General features: G+C 52.4%; 1 protein-coding gene across 1 annotated transcript in view; it reads right to left on the bottom strand.

Moving 5' to 3' along the window:
* Positions 1-21,493, bottom strand: part of LOC144720772 (uncharacterized) — a 97,482-nt gene extending 75,989 nt beyond the window's left edge. The window contains exon 1 of the mRNA XM_078597798.1: positions 21,469-21,493. The gene's annotated coding sequence lies outside the window, so the exon portion shown is untranslated. The remainder of the gene's footprint in view (positions 1-21,468) is intronic.
* Positions 21,494-21,942: the final 449 nt, after the last annotated feature.

Raw genomic sequence — 21,942 nt, 5'->3', positions numbered from 1 at the left:
GCACATGATATGTGAACCAATCCTGGCACCTCCACCCCTCACCAACCCGCAAATAAGGTCAGTCAAGCATGTTGTAAAACTGACGCGAGGGAAGACTGAATCCAGAAATGCATTGACAAAAAGGCGATAAATTATAATCGTGAATATTATTATTGTGTACATATGGACAGCTGTGCTATAATGTGTGGCGGAGGCTGGTGGGTGTTGAGTCATGGGGGTGCGTACAGAAGATGCCACGACGGGGAGAATGCACGTGGGCAGGAGGGAGGGGTTGTTGGCTCTGTGCGAATCTCAGCACCGGCCACACAGAGTTGAAGGGCTCCCAGAGGCTCCATCGCCCATGGACTTTGGCTCACAATTACCTCGCGTTTTACGTGCGTTTACGTAACGCGATTTTAGCGCGTGAGATTCATTCAGACTTATTTTTGTTATTCGCGCACTATTATTGAATGGACGCACTCCAGCGCATTGGCCATGGTGTATGGAACGTGTTGCGAGCTAATCGTTAGTCGGGCAGAAAAGTTCAGTAGCGATGCTGCCTGGGTGCAGTACGACAACTAAAAGTGCGGGCAGCATTAGCATCTCCTTCTCGCTCGCCATTTTGAACATCCTGTCCACGTGACCTTTGTCTTGTGCACGCATTTGCCTACCAATATGTCCGGTAAGCATCTCACTACGTGTTAAAAATATATGTTTTTCATTAATAGGTTGTTACTATCTTTAAGACATGAATGGCAGTACCCTCGCGTAAAACGAGAGGTAGCTGTATTCATTAAGGTCAGAGTGGCTGAGTGGCTCAGGGATCACAGCGCTGGGATACCGGGTTCCAATCTGAGGTTCGGTCGCTCGCGATTAAACCGGTTACTCAAATGTAGCGAGTCGGAGTGCGTCTCAGTCTGGTCACCCAATAACTTGCACAAAAAATCATCGCGAAAAAAATGTGGCTTTCCGAAGGGACACTTCCAACTCGTGAGCACAATAGGAGTAACGTTTAAAAGAAGACGAAAATAAGTAAAAAGTTGAGGTCAAGAGTTAAGTTAAGGTCAGGGTCACGATCATAAAAACAACCCCCCCATCATCCCCACAGGCCGGAGGGGATGCTGGGATGCAAACGCAAGTGACGTGTTTGGCGGTGATACTCGCCCGACCCCACGGCGGCAACAGCACCTCTGGCCCTGAACGCAAACTCCCCCTAAACCACTTTAAAGCGAAGTCCTTTGGCTAACAGATGAATGGCGCTGCCTAAACGCACGGGTATAGATTGAATGATAAGGTTACACAATTAAGCCACGCTGCATGTTTCTCTAATATAAATTACCTAAGGAATGGATGGGGGCGGGGGAGGAGGGGTGGTGGAGGAGGGAGGGGGGGGGTGGAAGGAGGTTGACACCACCATCTACCGAGGGCGGTTGTGAAAAAAATTCCAGCGAAACATTTCCTCCATCTGTCACCGAAAACTGCGCGCACGTCGTTCGCGACGTTGACGAACTCTTGGAGACATTTTGAATAAACAGCGGCAACAGCGGCGGCCAGCAACCAGTAGTCCCACCCCCACCCCCACCCCCCACCCCCACCCACCCCTCCGCACCACCCCCCCGTCCTTCGCAAACTCAAGCCATGCAGACCGACGCTGACAAATCGAGACGGGCGTTACTCAGAGGATTTCTCGACCGGCTGCCATCGTTCAAAAGTTGGCCGAAATCCTGGCTGATCCTTGTTAAGGGATCAGACTGGCCGCTTACTGCTATGCCCTGGAAATATTTCGTCCGTCCAATACGTCCATCCGTCGGAGGATGCTTCATGTGCTTTCACAAAACACCCCCAGATAATTTGCTAAACACCTTACCGCATAGCTTCCCAATATAAGCTTGGGCAAGATTGGTAAAGAAAAAAAAGAGTTTGCACGCATACGTATAAAAACAAGTTTTCAGATGTATTAATGCGATCAGCGCTTGTGCGTCATAAGGCGCCCGAGTGCCTGGAATGGAGCCTCCATTAATGGACTGGCTTTGCCAGCTTGTTATTTTACTTTGCTCACTTGGGAATATCGTTATCAAACTGCGATGCCGTAGCTATTTGCATGGGATTCTGAGAGGCAATTAACAGCTGCAGAAAGTGTGTCTGCAGAGTTCTCAGAAATCGCGACCACAGCCGCCACGCGTTGTGAACCCCAGTGGCTACAGACGCCTCCTTGTTAGCGGTCATTTAAACTCGCGCAATCTGGAACGGGTCAGATGACAACTTCGAGAAAAAACTTCAAACCCGCTACACGAGTCGTACGGATCGCGACAAATCGCAGCAAAGGGCAGCGTGGCCAAGACCAAAAAAATAAATCTCATTGTAATAATAAATCCCACTGGCCACGGTTGTAACTGTAACAAACAGCCTGGCATAGTGAGCGTGCCTGGGGTGATGTGAAAAAGCACCACATTAAACAGCCACCTCGTCCGAAAATTGAGCGCGCTCTAAGAACAAAATGTGCGTTACACGTGGACGTAATTGCCTTTTAACGCGGTACTTTGTCAGCCGGCTGAGCAGGAATTCAAGCGAGAGCCGTGCGCGCTGGGCTGGTTTTTTTCGTTTTCGCACCGCACTTTCACTGTGCCCGTATCTCTCCGCCATAAAACGGGAGAGAGACGAACGTCGGAAAGTGGGCTCCCAACACATTTTTTCTTTCCTGGAGCGACGCTGGCATAGGGCCCGGCACATCCCCCCCCTCCGTCCCCCCCCCTCCCCGGGGTCCGAATCACCGCGAGTATCGGCGTCGCCAGGTGTGCCAAACAATCATTGCTGCTACACACGAAGCGCAGCTTCGGCCAAAGTTGCAATACGGCAGTTGCCTCCATATCACTCTTCTATCGCTACTACCGTGGTTACTCTTCCCGTGAACTTCACTCATTGATCCACTCCAGTCACTCGCTCACATGAACATCGCTCATTGATTCCTCCAACCATGTTTAGGACTCAGTCGATGGGACTGACCGTTTCGTCTCGACCGTGCCCCGTGTTCGATCACCACACCTCGCACTGCTGCTCCACGTTGGAATTCCCTCCCATCCGTATCTTTCGCGCGCAAAGTCCTTATAACCACCTCGCACAATTCAAGAAAACGCATTAACTCATAGATTGCACCTTCCAACGGTGCTCTTTCTGTTGCCGGCCTCTTGGCGTTTCGGTCCTTCGGGTCTGTGCCCAGCAACCGCGATGGAAAAGACATTCCCCATGGCTACGGGGGGCGTTCGCCTCGCGATTCAACATCTCTGCTGTGGCGGCGATGGCGGCGCGACAAGGATAGCACAGGGCTCAGCCGACCGCCCGTTAGTCCTCTGATGAGATTTATAAAAAAAAAACCTTTAATGATTTGTTTCTTTCTTCGAGACAACGAGCGTCGAAATGGGGTACATGCGAAGGGAGTGGTGCGTGAGGAAAACTTTAAACAAAAATTACGGCGATTTTAAGAGAGCGTTGTGGGGTTTTTTTTTGCCAGTGTAAGGGTCAGGGAGCAGCAGTGGAGTAGGCTCATTATAGTATCAGCCCATGAATGAGGCCAAGCGGTCTTGATGTTTGACCTGATCGCACTGCTGCTGCGAGCTCGCGGTTAGGCGGGAGAGGGGGGGGGATAAAACACTGCAAGATTTTACTTTCAACGTTCAATGCTCAGCGTTGCGAAAGGGATTCAGGTTTTTTTTTGCCCCAAGTAATTATGTTTGCGCGCAAAATAGGTATGGGACTTTAAGAAAACGCAGCGACTGCACGCAGACTCTGGCCAGAAACTCAAACTTAGAAAAATTAAACAAACAGACGCTGGAAATCGGATTCTAATTACACTGGATACGCGTTGTTGTGGCCCAGAACCACACGAAGTCACGCAACTGCCCGCTGACAAATGGCTCTACGATCAATTCATCATTTGCTTATTTAATTCCTTGCAAATAATGGCTGTTCGTTAATCTTTACTGCTGCCACACGTTACCGCAGTGTGCCGAGGCTGAACGGACCGCAGGATTAAAGTCTACGCGCGGTGGAGTGTGCGGATCACAGCTGGAACAAACACCCTCGGAGGTTAAATCCCAAAAGTGGATTGACGAGGCCCATCACCATTCCTCAGGGTGGGTTAAAATTACGACCGCTTTGTGGGGATCTACGATGATATTTGTACGGCTGGAATGTCCACTGCCACGGCAAATGTAGAATCTTCGCCGCTGGCTCATGAACGGAAACGAATATGAGAATGGCCCCATGCTCGCTTGAGTGTGGGGCCGTACACTTTGACCCTTGTGTAACGTTACTCGAAACTTCGTGGAAACTTTCCGTTGTACTCAATGCCTCCTAATATAGACACCATCCTAAACATTTACACTGCAAACTAAATAAACCGGAAGCTCTCTTCAAGGTATAATAAGTGACGGTTCACTGGCTATCATTCCTCATTTATATATAATTACCTGTAACTGGTAGCAGGTTTGGACTCACAATCGACGGGAAGCGAATTACTTGGTTCACGACCAATGGGGCTGGTTTGTAATGTGGGGACTTTGGGCTGAGTTCAGTGAAATCAATCAACCGTCATGCTGTCATTTTTCGGGACCCAAATAAAAAAATGTAGGTTTCAGATATTTTTTTTTCCCACAAATTTTACGCCAATTGTGCTATTGGCGTCATGTCAGGAGACAACCCCCCCCCCCCCCAACTGGACCTCTCGCTATGTTAAGCAAGCGGCCCGCTGAAGCGGACATCACAGAGCGACCCTCTGAGGTCGATGTAAGTGACCGCGGCTTTACGCAGCAGGGGGGAGTACTTTCCCGAACCCACCTTCCTGGAAAAGTACGGTTTGTCGCATGGAATTCGACCAAATGAAGTGCGGAGCCACATTTACGACGGCGGGTTTGTTTCTGCAGTCAGAAGTGTGGTCGAGCGAGCAAGATGCAAACCCACACGAGTCCAAACTCTGCGCGCTTTCATTTGCTTCTGATCTATTTATTTTGTTTGACTGCAGCCTGACTCGATTAAACTGAAGCTTTGGACTTTTCTTTTTTTAGTTTTGCTTATCAGAGCAACGCATGCAAAACCGATCACGGTACAACAGGGCCCCCCCCCCACCCCCCCGCAACGGAAAACAAAACAAACGCGGGGTTTTAAGTGCGCAGCGAAGACGGCAGGCCGTGAGCGATCCTCGCCTTTCGCCGCTTCGTAAATCTAACGCGTGATTTGGAACACGTGCGTTCGCAAAAGGCCGAAAACAAAAAAAAGGGCGCGCGGGAGCGAATGAATCGCTGGCGCTCGCTTGACTCTCTCTGCGTCTGCGTTGCGCGCGGGCACACGGACAGCCCCCGCGGTCGGAAGGAGCCCACGGAGTTTCGGCCATGCAACACCGAGCGGGGGAGTTGACTCGCTCTGCTGCCCGCAGCTGCTGTGCTAGTAATCGTGGCCGAGGCTCCATTCTAACTCGGCTCTTCTTCTCGTTGTCGGCCGACGGTTTCCCACCTGCCGGGCAAAGGCCTCCGTGCCGTTTTCTTTCATTTATTTTCTAAAGTCGCTGTTTTCCAGCAGTGGCCTCTGAACGCGTTGATTTTTCGTCTCTCTGCTGCTGTCTCATCCGCGGTCTGCTTTCCTGCTTCTTTCGCTTTGGCTCACGATTGAATTCGTTGTTAATGTTGTCCGTCGCCTCTCCCTTCTACCAAACGTTGTGTATATATATACCACATGGAAGAGTCTGCAGTCTATTCCTCCCTCCCTCCCTCCTCCTCTTCACCTCGAACATCTCCGAGTGGAGGGAGAAGCCATCGTTTGGCTCGATTCGTCGCTGCAGCTGGTGACCGAACCCCGGTAAACAATCCCGGACCTTCTGTGCCATCGGAATTGTGAGTTGTTTGCTTTGTGCTCTTGTTGGTGGAGTCCGACATGAATGAAACGGACGATGTTATCATGGTGTTGTTATGATGAGCGGTATTATCGTTGGCGCCAACGTTCAAATCGTCCAAAAAACGCGATCCGATCTTGTCAGATCCAGGAAAGACAAGCAGCAGCATTGAGGGAGCCGTGGTACAGCACCCGTACGGGCGACCACCATGCGAAACAGGCAAGCTATAGGCTCCTGTGGCAGCACATGGTTGTACTGTACTTCTATATTCCCAGGTCTACGCTCCCCACCTCTGCCAACCCGCACTGACCAGCCGGGTCGAATAACCCCCGCCACCAGCATGGCGTTGAGGAGGCTCTAATCCAGCAGTGGAAAGTGACTGTACACGGGCATTATGATGATCGGGCGGCTGAGAACAGCAGCTTACTGCTATAAACCCAGGTTAACGCACTCTCATAGCTGCTTGGATCGTGTATAAATGGTAATGACCAAAGTGCACCATCTACTGCAAAGTGGCCTTTCAGGGATAACTGTGACAGCGTCCTGTAGTCTGTCACCCGAGCACGTGACCAGTCATCTGTCTGGGTGCCACCACGCCTGGTAGGATGCCTGACCCAAGTGGAAGGTCACCAGTTAAATTCATTGCCAGAGGTCGCAACTACGAAATGGGTCAACGCTTTGTGGGAAGTCGAGCCGGGCGGCGTTCACCGTGTAGCGAAAGAAACTAGCCCCCTGCCATGGGAATGTGGAATATTCCACCAGCGCCGACGCAAGAGCCGAGACGAAATTCCCGATGCCCGTTCAGCGCAGGGAGACCGTCGCGACTTCGACTCAACCCGAACTGGCGAACTTCACGTGGAGCCGTTTTAAAAAAAATAAAAAAAAGTCGCATTGCACCGAGCGGGCGATGTTTACCAAAAGCAATTACACCTCACGATAAGCGCCGCATTAATGATAGCTGCGAGCGGTGGTGGCGTGGGTGAGCAGCGGTGGTGGGTTGGGGGGATGCAAACAAACAGGCGATTAAAGGGCTCACGCAAGCAGAATTACAGAACTTCAGAGGGGGCCGCGGGACATGTTTTTTACCCAGCGCCCCCTCGCACACACACGCATAAAAAAACAACATCCATTCCACGTTAACGTATTAGGGCAACGAAAATAATTTAAGGATGCCTCCCTCCTCCACCCCCCTCACAGCCATTAACTCATTCACCACAGAAAGCCATTAGTAACCTAATCCAATTTCCTTCCAAAGCGTTCTCCTCGTTCCCGCTTTCATTCAAAAGCCACGCACACCAAAGCCCACCACCACCACCACCGCGTACGCGATCGCCGGGGAAAGCTCACGCAGAGCCGCGCACAAATCCGACGGCCACAGACCGAATGCGGCGATTCCTAAAATAGAGTCGCGGGTTCACGGGCGAGGGAGTAGGTTTCAAGACAAATTGGGGCTCTTTAATTGCAATTAAATTAATGAGCGACCACCTCACTCCCAACCCAAATTGCAGAAATTCAATTGACTTCTGTACCTTGCTGATTAGAGGGCCCGGCGCTGTGACTGGGCGCCTCGTGAGACCCGTGATTGCTGGTTCTTAAGCGCCGAGTGAGTCTCAGGTGGCAAGTGGCCTGGGTGTGGCTGTCACCGTCTGTGCCAGAACGATTTTGCAGGCCGCCACCGCCGACGATTAGAGCTCATTCAACAACAACAACAACAAAAGTGAACTCTACGGAACAACACCTAACTCGAGCAATGAGGAACAAAACAGCAACCCGGCAGTTTTCTTTCATCCTCGGACTCTTTTGAGTCCACGGAGGTCCTCGGACTCCCGCTCGCGTTTGCGGAGACATTTGAAGCAGTGCAGAGACAACTGCCGACCGGGGGCCGCACTTGGAACTAGGAATTTTTCTTCATCGCCATTAGCGGCTGAAACGCTGCACCGTCGAAATTCTCGAGGCAGTTTGACCGCCGCAGGTCCACAACGTGAAATCATTTTGCCGTTGCACGCTACAAAAACAAACTCCCGCAAATATGTGTCAAAGATAATGGCTGACGTTTCGCGAAATGGGAACACTCACGGCCTGGTCCCCACTACGCCACGGCGTTTATTTTTAATAATCATGTGGAAACGGGATTGTCTGAGAGTGAAAATAAACGCGCTGCGGCTGCAGGTTCGAGTTTTATTTAGACGTGAGCCCCACACGTGTGAGCACGTTGCGCTCATGCGACCATGCGTGTGTGCACGATGCTGGACGTGTGCGTGCGTGCGTGCGAGCGAGTGAGCGGGGCGTGCGTCCACACGCAGATGTCCGAATGAGCAAAGATGTTGAGCCAGTGTGAGAGGCTCCTCTGCTCCAAAGCAGTCCTTGTCTGGGCCACTGTTACTTCTAGAGCAATCGCAACTCACGAATGATAAACCCTCGTAGACAGGCCACCCTTGGGGAGCTAGATCTAAACAGGACACGCACGTGGAGGAGGAGGAGGAGGTGGAGGAGAGGGCAGGAGGGAGGGCAATTGCAGGAAATTAACGTTCTGAAGCCAATTTACCAAAAGCTTCACCTGCCCTGCGTCTCCTCTGGCAGCGGCGGCGGGAAATCTCAGACCAAGAGGAATTCCGAGCACTGACAAGTCCCGAGCAGCTTGCGCGATCCTGTCTGCGAGCAACGACTGACGAAATTTTATATTATTATTTTTATGATTTTCAACAAAGTATGCAAGGATCTGAGTGAGTCACTGCAAGTGCTGGGGTTTTGCCTGCACAGGATCAATACGTGGAGGTATGTGAGTTATTCGTGCTCTGCAAGAACTCACGGCGAAGAGACGTCCCCTCTCTCAGCCGAGGCCTGGCAGACGTGAAACATCGTGGGCCGAAGCCCTGCCGAGGCACCGAGTTACCGCGATGCATTGTTCGCGTGACTTTGTTCAGATCTGTTGTCCACGGCCATTTCCACTGAATCACGGGAGTGCCGAGAATTCTGGGAAACCCTACTCTGTCAGACATCGCCACGCTCGTTTCCGTAAGTGAAAAATCGTTTCGCCGTGACCGTTCGATAGCATCGAACCACGCCGTTGACTAGAGGTGCTCATAAAAGCCTCGATGCAGCAGCCTGCAGTACAATTGTTCACGTTATTGAAGAAGTTGATTTAGATTATTCACAAATTAACACCTTTGGCAGTATTTACTTTGGCAAAAGTCCAGGTCGCTATGCACAACTGTCTACAGAAAAAAAACAAGACTTTGAAGAGCTGTCGGCTGGAAAAGTTGATTATTCTCAATGTTAAGGGAATAACTAACGCTTTATACTTTTAAAAATACATTCACTCCGCGGCATAATTCCATATGACCACAGAGACCCACAACACTGCCGGTCCCCATCTCATAAAGGCAACCGCCAAATGTATATATTGAGCGTGCTTGCACGCAGCAACCGCCAAACAAAGCCCGTTTGTCTGCAGAAGCCTTAAAGGGTAATTTCAAACAAATATTACGCGCAGCTATCTTGTGCTGGCCATAAATTGTTCCCAGACTTGTGGCATGATTCGGTACGAAAAAAAGAACTCCACCGCCACTTTGGAGCGAAGATGGCAACGTGGCCGAGCCCGCCGCAAACTCGCGAGTGTCGCACAATTCAAGGCAAACATCGGGACCTGAAATTTTCCAATTTAACTTTTTCCGCAGCGATATACACATTACACTGTATAATGCGGGAGATTACCTTTCATGTTTAAATCTTTGTCTAAACCCCAACATCATTCTCTGATTATGTACCCTGAGGATTGATTGATCGGTTATCGCGGTCACTGCGGTGATCGCGGTGTCTATGTGCGGTGCGGTGGCGTCGACGGCATTGGTCCAGATGACTTTTTTTCTACACGAGTAGTCTGCTGTGCGCATGGCCTGTTTGATTTTCGGCCAAAGATAAACATCAGCAGCAAAATGATATTTGAACCGCTCCCTGGGTACGCTCATTATTCACCGACACGCATGGATCGTCGTTCATGAAGAATGGTCAACAAGCCTCCACGACCGACATGGATTTTTGTGTTTAGTTTGTTGTCCTTCCCCCGCACCTCCGATTATCACGGTTGGCTACGTACGGCGCGAAAGAAGTTCAACAACATACATGGGGAGGGCCTCTCATCAAGCGGTGGATTGACAAATGGTTGAAAGTTATGTTATACGCGGGTTCAACTTACATCACAATCCTAAAACAATAAATACGTAAAAAATATATATTACTTCCCTACGACAATAATATGTATTCCTGACAATATTTGGACTTTTTCCCAATTTCTTGCATAACGTGTTCCGTATGTTTCCAAAGCGCGAACTGTGCAGTGCTGGTGTCAGCGTTGGATCACAACGCGTTTGAGACAACCGTGACAGCGACTACAAAACAAACGACATAAACGCGAGCACTTGGGCTCGGAAAAATAAACCCGAGATCGCTTTGAGTTGCCACAGTAATTGACGAGCTATTTTTGTAATTGAATATACGGAAATCGTTTCTTGCGTAACGCAAGACGCTCGTGGCACTGCCGTTGAAAGATGCGATGAAAATTCTTTCATCGGCGATCATTTTGGGTTTTTCCAAATTTTCCCGCAAAGTGGATCGGAGCGCCAAATTGACTGCGATAAGTCGGTGGTAGACAGAAGGAGGGACCAGTGGGAGAGCCAGCCGTACTTACAGCTGGAAGAGATTTGACAAGGCCTTCCGTTTTATCTTCCCCTTCTGCATCTACCTCCGAGTCACTCGTGCTGTCCCCACTCATTCCACGACGACACTGTCGGTGGTTTTTTTTATTCGACGAAAAAATGCCTTCAGGGCGGTGCCAATCTTTGTTGGCAACTCCACGTTCGTATGTATGTATGTAGAACTAAGTAGCCAACAATGCTCATCGGAGGTGCGGGGAAGGACAACAAACTAAACACAAAAAATATTGTATGGTCAGAACAAATATCGGACAACTGCTGTTGACTCTCCAACTGTTGGTGTTCTTTTCACTGATTTTTAAATGGTTGATGGCGATGATGATGGCCTTCATTTCAGCTGGGTCTTTCTGGGTTGGTGGCCCCGCTAAATATTACCACACCCAGCACACCACATGCAGTATACTTCTTGGTGAGCCCGTGGCGACTCGCCACGTGCTGCACTACTCAAAGTCTATCAGCAACCTTGAAAATATTACAAGCGAAATCAGCCCCTTCCTGAGTCAACCGCGGCTCTAAATCAAACGCGTGTGCTCTCAACTGGGAAGGCTACTTTAACAAACGAGCCGCATCAATTGGGTTATTCATTGATATTTTTAATTCGTCACATATTTAGATGATTTAAACCTCAGCCTTGGTCTGCACTTCGCTGCAACCAATTTAAAGCTCCCGTTAAAACAATCGCGAGCTTTAAAATCTTAGTCGAGTTAGCATCTGCGGACGACTTGAGTGGATGGTGTGAGGGGGAGTGTGGTGGGAGTGGGGGAAGCTGTAGCACAGTGGTTAGCGCACTCCGCTACAAACCCCGCGACCTGAAATTCATTTCCGACCATGGCTCCAGTCAGTGGCGAGTGACATCCGAACCAATGCCTGGGGCTCCCCCATTTCACCAGCCCGCACTCGACGACCAGCGTGGTAAAGTATGGTCAAACAACCCCCATGACTAACGCACCATGGGGGGAGGGCCTTCAAGCCAGCAGAGTATTGGCACATTACGCAATTTTTTTTATTTAAAGGGGGGAAAAACATGCAACGCACGAGGTGTTTACATGCAACCATCCACAGGCCTGTGCCCATCCCTCCTGCTCAGCTCCTCGTGAAATCACCGCCTCACCACAGGCCTGTGCCCATCCCTCCTGCTCAGCTCCTCGTGAAATCACCGCCTCACCACAGGCCTGTGCCCATCCCTCCTGCTCAGCCCCTCGTGAAATCACCGCCTCACCACAGGCCTGTGCCCATCCCTCCTGCTCAGCCCCTCGTGAAATCACCGCCTCACCACAGGCCTGTGCCCATCCCTCCTGCTCAGCTCCTCGTGAAATCACCGCCTCACCACAGGCCTGTGCCCATCCCTCCTGCTCAGCCCCTCGTGAAATCACCGCCTCACCACAGGCCTGTGCCCATCCCTCCTGCTCAGCCCCTCGTGAAATCACCGCCTCACCACAGGCCTGTGCCCATCCCTCCTGCTCAGCTCCTCGTGAAATCACCGCCTCACCACAGGCCTGTGCCCATCCCTCCTGCTCAGCTCCTCGTGAAATCACCGCCTCACCACAGGCCGGCCAGCTGGCTGCTCCAGGACGCGCTATTATGCACCCACATCTATGGGACCGCAAGCGCCATTTATCATTTGCCAACTTGGAACATTTATCATTTGCCAACGTGGCTGGCTCTCATCGGCAGGATTCTATTATCCTGGGCTCCTTCCCGATCCCTTTTCCACTCTCACTCTGCGAGCTCCCAATTTCAGCAGCCCGCCCACATCCCAGCTCGGCCGACCTCCCATCTCTCCCCGCGCGTGCCCAGCCACTGCCACCACCGCTGCCACCGCTCTGCCCCTGGCATGCTCCAGACACGACCGCGACCACATAGAGAAGTGCTCAGGGTTTGGAAAACAATGCGCGGCCCAATTGCTACAGATGGCCCTGCAGATTTGACTTGGAAGCACGTGTGTGTGTGTCAAGAGGCGGTTTTGAGGATAAGTAGTAGGTCATAGAATGGACCATGCTGCTTCCACTTAAAGATTAAGTACTCACGTAGACCTGCCTCACATTTCAAGCAGGATTTGTCCTTGCATAGGGTATTATTCATGACTCCTTGAGGATTTGAAATTATGCAACGAATATCAGGGTTACATCCCGTCAGGTCGTGCTGTTGTCTGAGCGAATGTCCCGCAATCAGAAGGTCGCAAGTTCAAATCCCTCCAAGGAGGCGTGGGGGTTGAGTTAGCCCGACATACTCCATGTGGTCTACAACACGTGTAGCGCCGTTGTAGGCGGTCAACAGCGATCTTTCCTACGGAGTGACTCGTCCCCGTTTGAACAATGTGTCGTTTCCACCAACGATTCGTGTCTGTCAAAAGGAGACGAACACTGCTGTCATGGCCCTGTGAGTTGGACATGAATCAGGCTTGGTTTGTATTTCATCATGTTTGTTATTATTCTAAGAGGGGGGTGGGGGATATAGAACGGCTGCAGCTTAGGGGGTGGTGGGGGGGGAGGGATGGCGAATGCTCACCGGGGGTCCTCGGGGTCCGATGATGGATAGCCCTGGCTCCCCAGGGGACCCCTGCAAGCAGAGCGACACGGTCAGCGTTTCCACGCTCTGATGGCACCGCTCTCAACTGTCGCGCACGGCGCCCGCGACTTAAAAAACACATTTAAAGCAAAAATTAAAAAAACGGCAGCTGGATTTAATAAACGGGCGAATAAACCGGCGACGTGAAATAAAATTGCTCTCGTTATTCATGACACGATAGCGAACAGCGGTGGCGTCGAGTCGATCGCGCCGAGGCATCGGACGGGTTGACATAGCACCAAGCAGGGTTGTCGAGCGGCGTTAATTCGTTACTCGTCAGCTGGATAACGGGCGGCTTCGGAGGGAGTTTTCGTGACGGGGGTATGAGATATATGCCCGACTATGTCAGGTTAACGCTGCCAAGGGAGAAGGGGGGGTGGGGGAAACAGCCTTCTCGAAATCACGGGCAATTAGAGAGAATGAATCTGTCACAGGGTTCGCAGGAACTCGAGCCAGAATTAGGGAAATTAAACAAAATCCCTGAGCGGGAAGACAGGACACACCGCACCCGACAGATTGTGAAAGTTGCGGCCGATTTGGGGCGCAGGTGGGAAGCTTCTCGAGATCGAAAACTCATTTCGTGAGCACTCTGCTTTTTGTGCTTCGTTTGTTGTCCTTTCCCTCCACACCTTCGCTTTGCATGGTTGGCCACGTGCGGTGTGAAGGAAGCTCAGCACACAGGACATTCGCTCCCGTCCCAGTGGTTCGTGGCGAGCGACTCACGGAGTCAGCCCGCAGGCACAGTGGACGAACTATCGCTGGCTCTACTAACATCGCATCTTTCAATGAGCTGGATGTGCTCGTCTGATCCAGAGCTCACGACGCGACATTAGCCACGCGGCCCACAGGCGCCGCTGAGCGGGCACCATGCGAGCGGAGCGACTCCACGGGTGAGCACCGAATGTCTATCCGACTGGTGCGTCGCGAAAAACACACCCGAAACTAAACATTTCTCGCATGTTTTTTTGTTTGTAATGCACGGCTGTTAATAACATTGCTACGTATGTAATACGGTGTATTCTGAGCTATGCATGTAGCTGTAACAAATCACCTTTCCCTTCAAGCAGTAGCTGTAATTAAATACGCGAAAAATGCAACGTTACCGCAAAACTGTATAACAAAGTGAAAACTTGAAGCGGTCCAAATTTAATAAAGGCAACTATTAAACACAACAGAGCGATTAATTTTGACTGCAGTCATCGAGCACATGGTAGCAATAGTGTGCGTTATTGTAATTCCAAAATGTTTGGACATCCGTGTACACAAGCACACACACACACGCAATCACGCGCCCTAGCACGAGCGTACGCGTGCACGCACGTGCTCACAAGCGCACGGTAGCCGTGCGGCGAACAACAACGCTGCTGCACCGGAGCGAAATTGCAGCTGGAGAACCTGGCTAGCTTCAAGAGCCACTCCACCTAGAGGGCTGCCCCACGGCACAAGCCAAGCCTGCACCTGGGATTAGCGGGGAAGGGGGTGAGGGGGGGGTGCTGAGTGGGGTTGTTGGGGGGGGGGGGCAAGGGCAGGTTGAGCCGTGAGCGAGCTGCCGCCGGTCGGACAACCCTAGGGGGGGAGCTGTGGTCAGGAAGGGGTTTTGTTGAAGCCGCATTTCAGATATTTCATTTTTTTTTCATTTGCCAATTACATCTGTACAAGTATTGAGCCCCAGGAGTGGGTCGCGCTGGAAGTCGCTCGAGACTCGGCAGTGGCCGTTATTGAGTCATAATTCAGAACATGCCGATGTCGTGCATGAATGATCGACAGTTTTAGAAGAAGAAAAAAAAATCGCGGTGAGGGATGGCATCTTAATGAAGCCTCTCAAATGATTTGCTCCCTGGCTAACGAGGCCAGGGGTGATGATGAGAGAAAAATACGCGGCGAGGGCTAGCAGCTCATCGATACTCGATGATGCACTTGGTAATTTGCAAGTGTAAATGTATGCACGGAGTGTGTACACCAAACGCTATTGTGTACGCAGAACTATGTATGGGAATACGCATTGCCACCGAGCGTGGTGTAACCGCACAGGTGTTTTACGCTTCAAATCGAATGCAGCGCGCAGGGATATTAAAACCCCAGCAAGAACTTTGGTCACCTGATAACCAAATCGCTCTAAAACGTGCCTGCAATTATGTCAAATCTTGGCAGCGAAGCAGATTTGAGCCTGCTTGGTCCTTGCATTGGTGACTGCCAGGGCTTGCCAGCTGTAAAGGGGCTTCGACGGGCGGCCACGAGGTGGTAACGCCGAGCGTCACCCCCCCCCACGCCGAAAACGAAACATCCGTCAAAGGCGGTGGCCAAACATCGCGGCGAGCCCGGACCCCCTCCTGCAAAGGAGGCTTGAGACTCGTCGAGGCCATGCCGACCAAGTCATTTCGCTTTCACCGTGCGGAGCTGTGGCCGCGTTCACTCTGGCGGCGGCCGACGCCTCGCTCGCGAATCTCACAAAAGCCGCGTCCCGCGGGCCTCCCCCCTCGGCCCCAGCCCCCCAGTCATGTGCGGCACCTGCGGGTTCACCGTTTCTCCGACCCTCCCCGACCCCCTCACCACACCGCCCCTCAACTCCCCTCGCCTAACTCTCCCCCCCCCACACCCCACCCAGCCCGCAGCAGCCCCGTGTTGATGGTTTATTATGATGAATGAGACTTGACGTGTTAAACGCGCCCGCGTCAGGCCGCATTCATCACGGGAGGGCATCTTCAAAGCGTGGCAGCCAGGCAGGCGCGCGTGCGCATTTTTTTCAGTGGGGGGGGGGGGCGGGTTGGTTAGGTAATTCGTAGCAGAGACGGCTGCGTCTGGGGGAGCCGAGCGGTGCCGCACTCACCTCCAAGAGCCTCGAGTTTCCCCCTCCCCCTCCCGCCCCCACCCCCCGCCCGAGCTCGTACACTCGCCTGCCTTGGGTCTGATACTCACACCGCGCCCCGAGCCCCTTGCGGGCCACTCGGAGCTCTCGCCGCTCCCTCGCCCTCTGTCTCCCCAACGCGAGACCAACTTCCATCAAACGCGCAAATTCCTGCACGAGATCTGCGGCGGCTTTTGAGCGCGACTGCTGCCCCCGCCGGGACGGGCGCTGGTCTGGGCACGCGCCGGGGGCCAGCCCTCCTCGCGGGGACGAGACGAGCGCTGTAGCCGTGTCGGCCCCGTAGCCCGCGCCCACGCGCTCCCAGCGCCCACGCGCTCCCAGCGCCCACGCGCTCCCAGCGCCCACGCGCTCCCAGCGCCCACGCGCTCCCAGCGCCCACGCGCTCCCAGCGCCCACGCGCTCCCAGCGCCCACGCGCTCCCAGCGCCCACGCGCTCCCAGCGCCCACGCGCTCCCAGCGCCCACGCGCTCCCAGCGCCCACGCGCTCCCAGCGCCCACGCGCTCCCAGCGCCCACGCGCTCCCAGCGCCCACGCGCTCCCAGCGCCCACGCGCTCCCAGCGCCCACGCGCTCCCAGCGCCTTCAGATTGACGAGCGCGGCGCGGCGACGTGTAAAGGGGCCGTCCATAAATGACGTCACGCGATTTTGGACGATTTTTGCCCCCCCCCCCCTTGCCATACGGCGTCACAAAAAGTCAGACCCCCCCCCCCCTCAAATATGACGTCACAAAGCTCTGCCCCCCCCCCCCCCCCCCAAAAAAACATATTTCCATTTTGAAAACATGCTTCAAATCGCTTTAAACTATTGTCGTGCGTATTTAATGTGGCGATGCACTCCCCACCGCCCCCCCTAGGTGCGTGACGTCATTTATGGACGGCCCCAAAGATGCCGATGCGGCGCGTGCGGTTGTCGTTAAGAGTTTGGGTGGCGACTTAAAGGAAGAGGGGATGGAGCAAATCAACAGCCCTGATCTTGTGGCCACACGTCGAGGCTGTATGAGACCTGCGCTGTTGGAAACACGTCTGAAGCTTCGCTCATGAGGAAAACAAGTTACTTTCAAGTGACTTTGAGTTACACCACTGCGGTGACACGGCAAAGGCGTGTTTCAATATCCGTAACGCAACGTTGTTGCTGAACGCGTGTCAGGCAACCCAGGTCACGTGGCCCAAGTGTGAATCTGCACAACAATAGGAGCTGTTTGTGTGCCTGGTTTACATCTGCTTCTGATATCACTGCCAACGATGTGACTCTCAACGCAAGCAATTTCTAGAGGAATCAATTCCGTCATCGTCATCGTTCGTTTCAATTAATCCGCTCGCAAAATTATCTCGCAAAGCAGAAATTGAGCCAAATTTTCGTGCCAAAACGATTTCGTGGGGAGGCCCTCACTCATCCAATCGTGAATTGATAAAGGAGTTATTTTATTTATGTATTTCTGGCCTCATTCCCGGGATGCCCCTGCGAGTGCTTGGGCGAGGGGGCTGCCTTTGTCGGCCACTGAACGGGAACCCCGGGGAGTGCTCACCTTTTGTCCGACGTGCCCCTGTGCGCGGTGGGAAGGACACAGCCACATGCAAGTCAGGCCAGCAGCGGGGGAAAGGGACACACAAAACACAGCGCGTTAGTGCACGCACGCCAGCCTGCCAGCCTCTCAGCCAATTCACTGTTATCGTGCTCACTCCCCCTTGCCTCTCACGCTCCCTCTCTCCTCTCGCACTCTTTCACATGTCACACCCCTCGCCGTATCTCACACTCTCTCAGCTACTCATAGACGCGCACACGTATATATTATATGCACTCTTCCAGTTTGCTGTCTTTTCTTGCATTTTATGTTTGCACATAATCACTTTAAGATGTTTTCTTGTTCATGTTTTTGTTTTTTGTTTGTTGCGGTTGCACCCGAGTCAAGAGCCGAATGGCTCACAGGGCTATACCTAATACATGAACTTGAACTTGAGTTACTCGCCGTCACTTGTTTACTCATTCGCTCATTCTGTCAATTGCGCTCATCAATTCGCTCTGCTAAGAATCCGACTATTCCGTCTCTCTGGGAAGTCGGTCACTGGTTTGCCCACAGGTCCAAGGCATTCACCTGTTCACCCCACTGATTTGCTCATTCATTCACCCTCTTCCTCAATCAATTCCCCACTCATCTCCATTTAACCATCGTGCATCTCACCAGCTCACTGCCTGATGCCTCAAATTGGGCACTGCTGCCAATTATTTGCCGACGATGAACATTGTGACGTAAAAAAATATATCCAAGGAAACTGGGAGTGACGTTGGCACGAGCTCTCACTATAGAACACTATACCACATCCTCTGTTCCAATCAAAATCAATTGAGGATTCTCAGGTTAAATTATCACCTGCAGTGCCCAGCCACCCAGACATCAGACCGGGCCGTCTCACTCGCGTGCGAGTTGTTGAGGGCACATTTAAGTTTCCCCTCCCAATAAATACGCCACTAATCCCAGCTTGGTTAATATAAGGAAATCGAATTGCTTTTCGACTGCGTCACACACCAGTGAGGAAGGGCCTCAGTGTCTGATAACGTGGGCCTCCTCTCTCCTGGACTCCACTACGACACTCCCCGGGCCGTGACCTCACACGGCATTGAAAAGCAATAAACGCACAGCAGGTGCGGCAAGTCGAGGCTAGATTAAAATGTAACTCAATTCGCAACGACTCCCACAGGCCACACGTGGTGCAGGGGAATAAATACATTGAAACACTCGCAGCTAAATTACGCTCATTTGGTTCGTGTGGTTTGCAAGTGGTCCGATGTGGCCCGTAATTGCCAGCAACATTCATTCGCGTTATGCAACCTTGTTTTGTAAAAAAATGAAATATATATGTACATTTAGGACCAGGCCGATTGGTGTTGTGGTTCAGAGCACTCGACTACCGATCAGAAGGTTGCGAGTTGAATTCATGGTCGATGGTCGAATCGCTCCAATATTGCTCAGTGGTTGATAAAACAGGTATTTGTGGGCCAGTGAACGGTGGTCGTCTCATACAAAGACGCTGCCCGGCCCCCACCCCCCGCAACAAAAATGTGGAATTTCTACGATTGGCCAATGGAGATTAGCATCAACCAATGGTTGTTCGAGCGGGAGAAGAGACACTCTGGAATTTGGAACAAAATTTACGCCGATGCCTGTAATAGGCCCGATGTTCTACGCTGACCTTTAATGAGAGGTCGGTGTGGGGTCGGCACTGGGGAGAGTGAGGTCACGGCGTGGAGGAGGCGCCCATCAGCAAGTTTTGAGATTTACGTCCATGTTGAAAAAAAGCCAGGGTCGAAAGCTCAGGTGGAGAAATTAATATATACGAAGTCGTAACACAATTACCCTGGGAAATGTTTCAACGGTGTTAGAATTAAGCTCATTTGCCAACCGTTACTCGAACAACATTAATAATGTTAACAAAGCAGAAACAGCGTACGCATGTTCGCGACACGGGTCAATTAGAATGAGCTCATGCTTACGTTAATACAATTTTATAAAGAGACATTTCAATGCTCGTCTACCACGTGGACCAAAGCAATTCGCTGCTTGGGGTGAGAGCGAAAATTAAGAACAAACGCAGCCGGCAGGTCGCAAAATTAACTGGTACCGCCACCTGCGAGGCTCATCAGCTCTGCCTGAGTTTAGCGGGGATGGCACATGGGCAGCACAATTAAAGCTGGCAGCATCGCGCTCATTACAAGCAGGGATCACTGGAGCCCACAGAAGCACCGATTTCACAACGGTGAAACTCGCTTCACTCCTAGGTCACTTTCGGAAGATGAGGTGCAGGGTGTGAGCTGACCCTTGACCTACCGCCTCAGTTTAAGACAGATAATTTTCACCACAGGATAAGATCGTATTTTTCTTAAGGGGAGAAAGAAGCCATTGCCTGTTCACAAGGCCCATGGTTTAAAATATGCTTTTCTTTACGTTTGATCAATTTCACAATTGTTTGCGGGAACTATGAAACAAATCCATGCACGCATTAGCGCAAAGAGATGTATCACTAGATATTACACTGGGCAGCGGTATAGAAGCACAGCCGAGAAAAGCTCACCACTGACTTGCAGGACGAACATTCACAAACGGCTAACGTTCTGTGCACTGCTCCCTAAAAGTGAGGGCCGCAGCCCAAAATATCCGTCCGTTATCTATTTCTCCGTTGCAGGGCAATGTTGCATGCTGGGATTTCCTGCGCTGTGTGTAAACGAGCATTTTCTAGAGAGAGAGGGAGAGAGACGCGGGTGATTATGCGGGGGGGACAGGGGGGGGGGGTGCGAGGAGGTTTATGTTGGGAAGTTGCGGGAAAGCGGCGCACGTCACAGGAGCACTCACCGGGGGTCCCGCGAAGCCGGGGCTCCCTTTGCTGCCCTACACAGGGGGGGAGGGAGCGATCCAGCCACCGCGGCCAGCGTCAGCGAACTCTCAACTCACGGAGGGGTGGGACGGGGGGGTGGGGGCCGCGGTGGGGGGGGGGGGGTGCCGACACCTCCGCCGGCTCCGTCCACAAAACTGATGGCTGAAAAACACTTGAACTGTCCGCGGACGGGCGAGGCGGCCGGTGGTGTGAGGTGCTGGGTTTTGTTTGTTTGCCACGGACACCGAAGAACGGCCGACAGGGGACGAGCTGGTTGGGTCGGTCCCGCGGGCCTCGGCACCCCTGCGCGATGTCTCGACGGTAATTTGTGAGAAGCTTGACCGACAGATGCTCGCACTTGAAAGCTCCCTCCCGAACCGCGGACTCACCGTCACGTGCCGAGGGGCTGACGGAAAACCGGCGCTGCGGTGATGATGGCTGAACTCCACGGCGTGCGCATTTACAACTCGGTCGTGAAACCCGTCCGAACACATCACGCTGCAGCACAATTGTTTTCGCCGATCGCCGCGGTGATTTCTCACCGTCGTCAGAGCTGGAATCCGCTCTGAGCGTTGCCTCTCTCAAAAGCAACTGAGCAGCCCCCTCTCACACACACAGCCCCCCCACCCCCCCCCCCTCCTCCTCTTCCTCAGCATCTTGAGACGTGCCAATCTCCCGTCGTTCTTTCTGCCCAGTACAACAACTTACCCCCTCCCCCCCCACCGCTCCTTCGTTAGGGAAACTCGCGACTGAGATGCATTACTTCAGCGTGCGGACGGGAGACGCGGGGAGAGAGCGAAAGGATTCGGCGAGCAACTCGTGGCGTCTCGCAGCGAGCACGCACTGCAGTGGGAAGAAAGCGCTGGAGGATGGGATGTCATCAGAGAGGAGCGCACAGTCCGTCCGGTCGCCTGGCACGGACGTGCGCGGAGTGGAGAGCGCGTGGATAGGGGGGGGAACGCGCGCGCGTAATTGACGCGAAGGTGCGCTTTGAAGAAGAGAAAGAGGACACAAGGGGAGGAAGGGAGGGAAACGGGAGGTGAAGTGCACGAGGTGCGTAGGGAATGAGGGAGGAAAGGTAGTTGTGCGATTTACCGGAAAACCATCTCTTCCGGGAGAACCCTGCAAAAGGTTGAAAGAAAAAAAAATAAACGTCAAAAGTAAACGAGACATCTTATTAACGTGCTAATGTGTGCAGTTTAATCTTCATTTGAAGCTTTCGTGACTGCAGGAATCCATACTCTTTGGTTCTTTCGGTAAAGTCACGTAGGTAGACATTTTTTGTATTTTATTTTTGATTTATTTTATTTCTAAGTACGCGACTTTACCGAAAGAACCAAAGAGTATGCGTAAAGTTTATTTTTGGATAGAGAACAGGCACGCAAGCGAAGCTCTGTGTGCCGCGCGGGGCAGCATTGGTTCGTGCTGCGACCTCCGTTTGCGGCACACTTCACTGCTGCCCTGCATGCGCTGCGGTCTGCTATGATGATACTACTACTGGGAGGAACCTCCTGGTTCCACCAGCCCACAGGGGATTATTGTGTTCGTCCGTCCGTCGTGCAGGGAGGG

The sequence above is a fragment of the Lampetra planeri genome, chromosome 9, assembly GCF_965212315.1.
Source record: "Lampetra planeri chromosome 9, kcLamPlan1.2.h2, whole genome shotgun sequence".
Taxonomy (NCBI): Eukaryota; Metazoa; Chordata; class Hyperoartia; order Petromyzontiformes; family Petromyzontidae; genus Lampetra; species Lampetra planeri.
The sequence above is the reverse complement of the archived record's forward strand: the minus strand, read 5'-3'. Positions and strand labels throughout refer to the sequence as shown.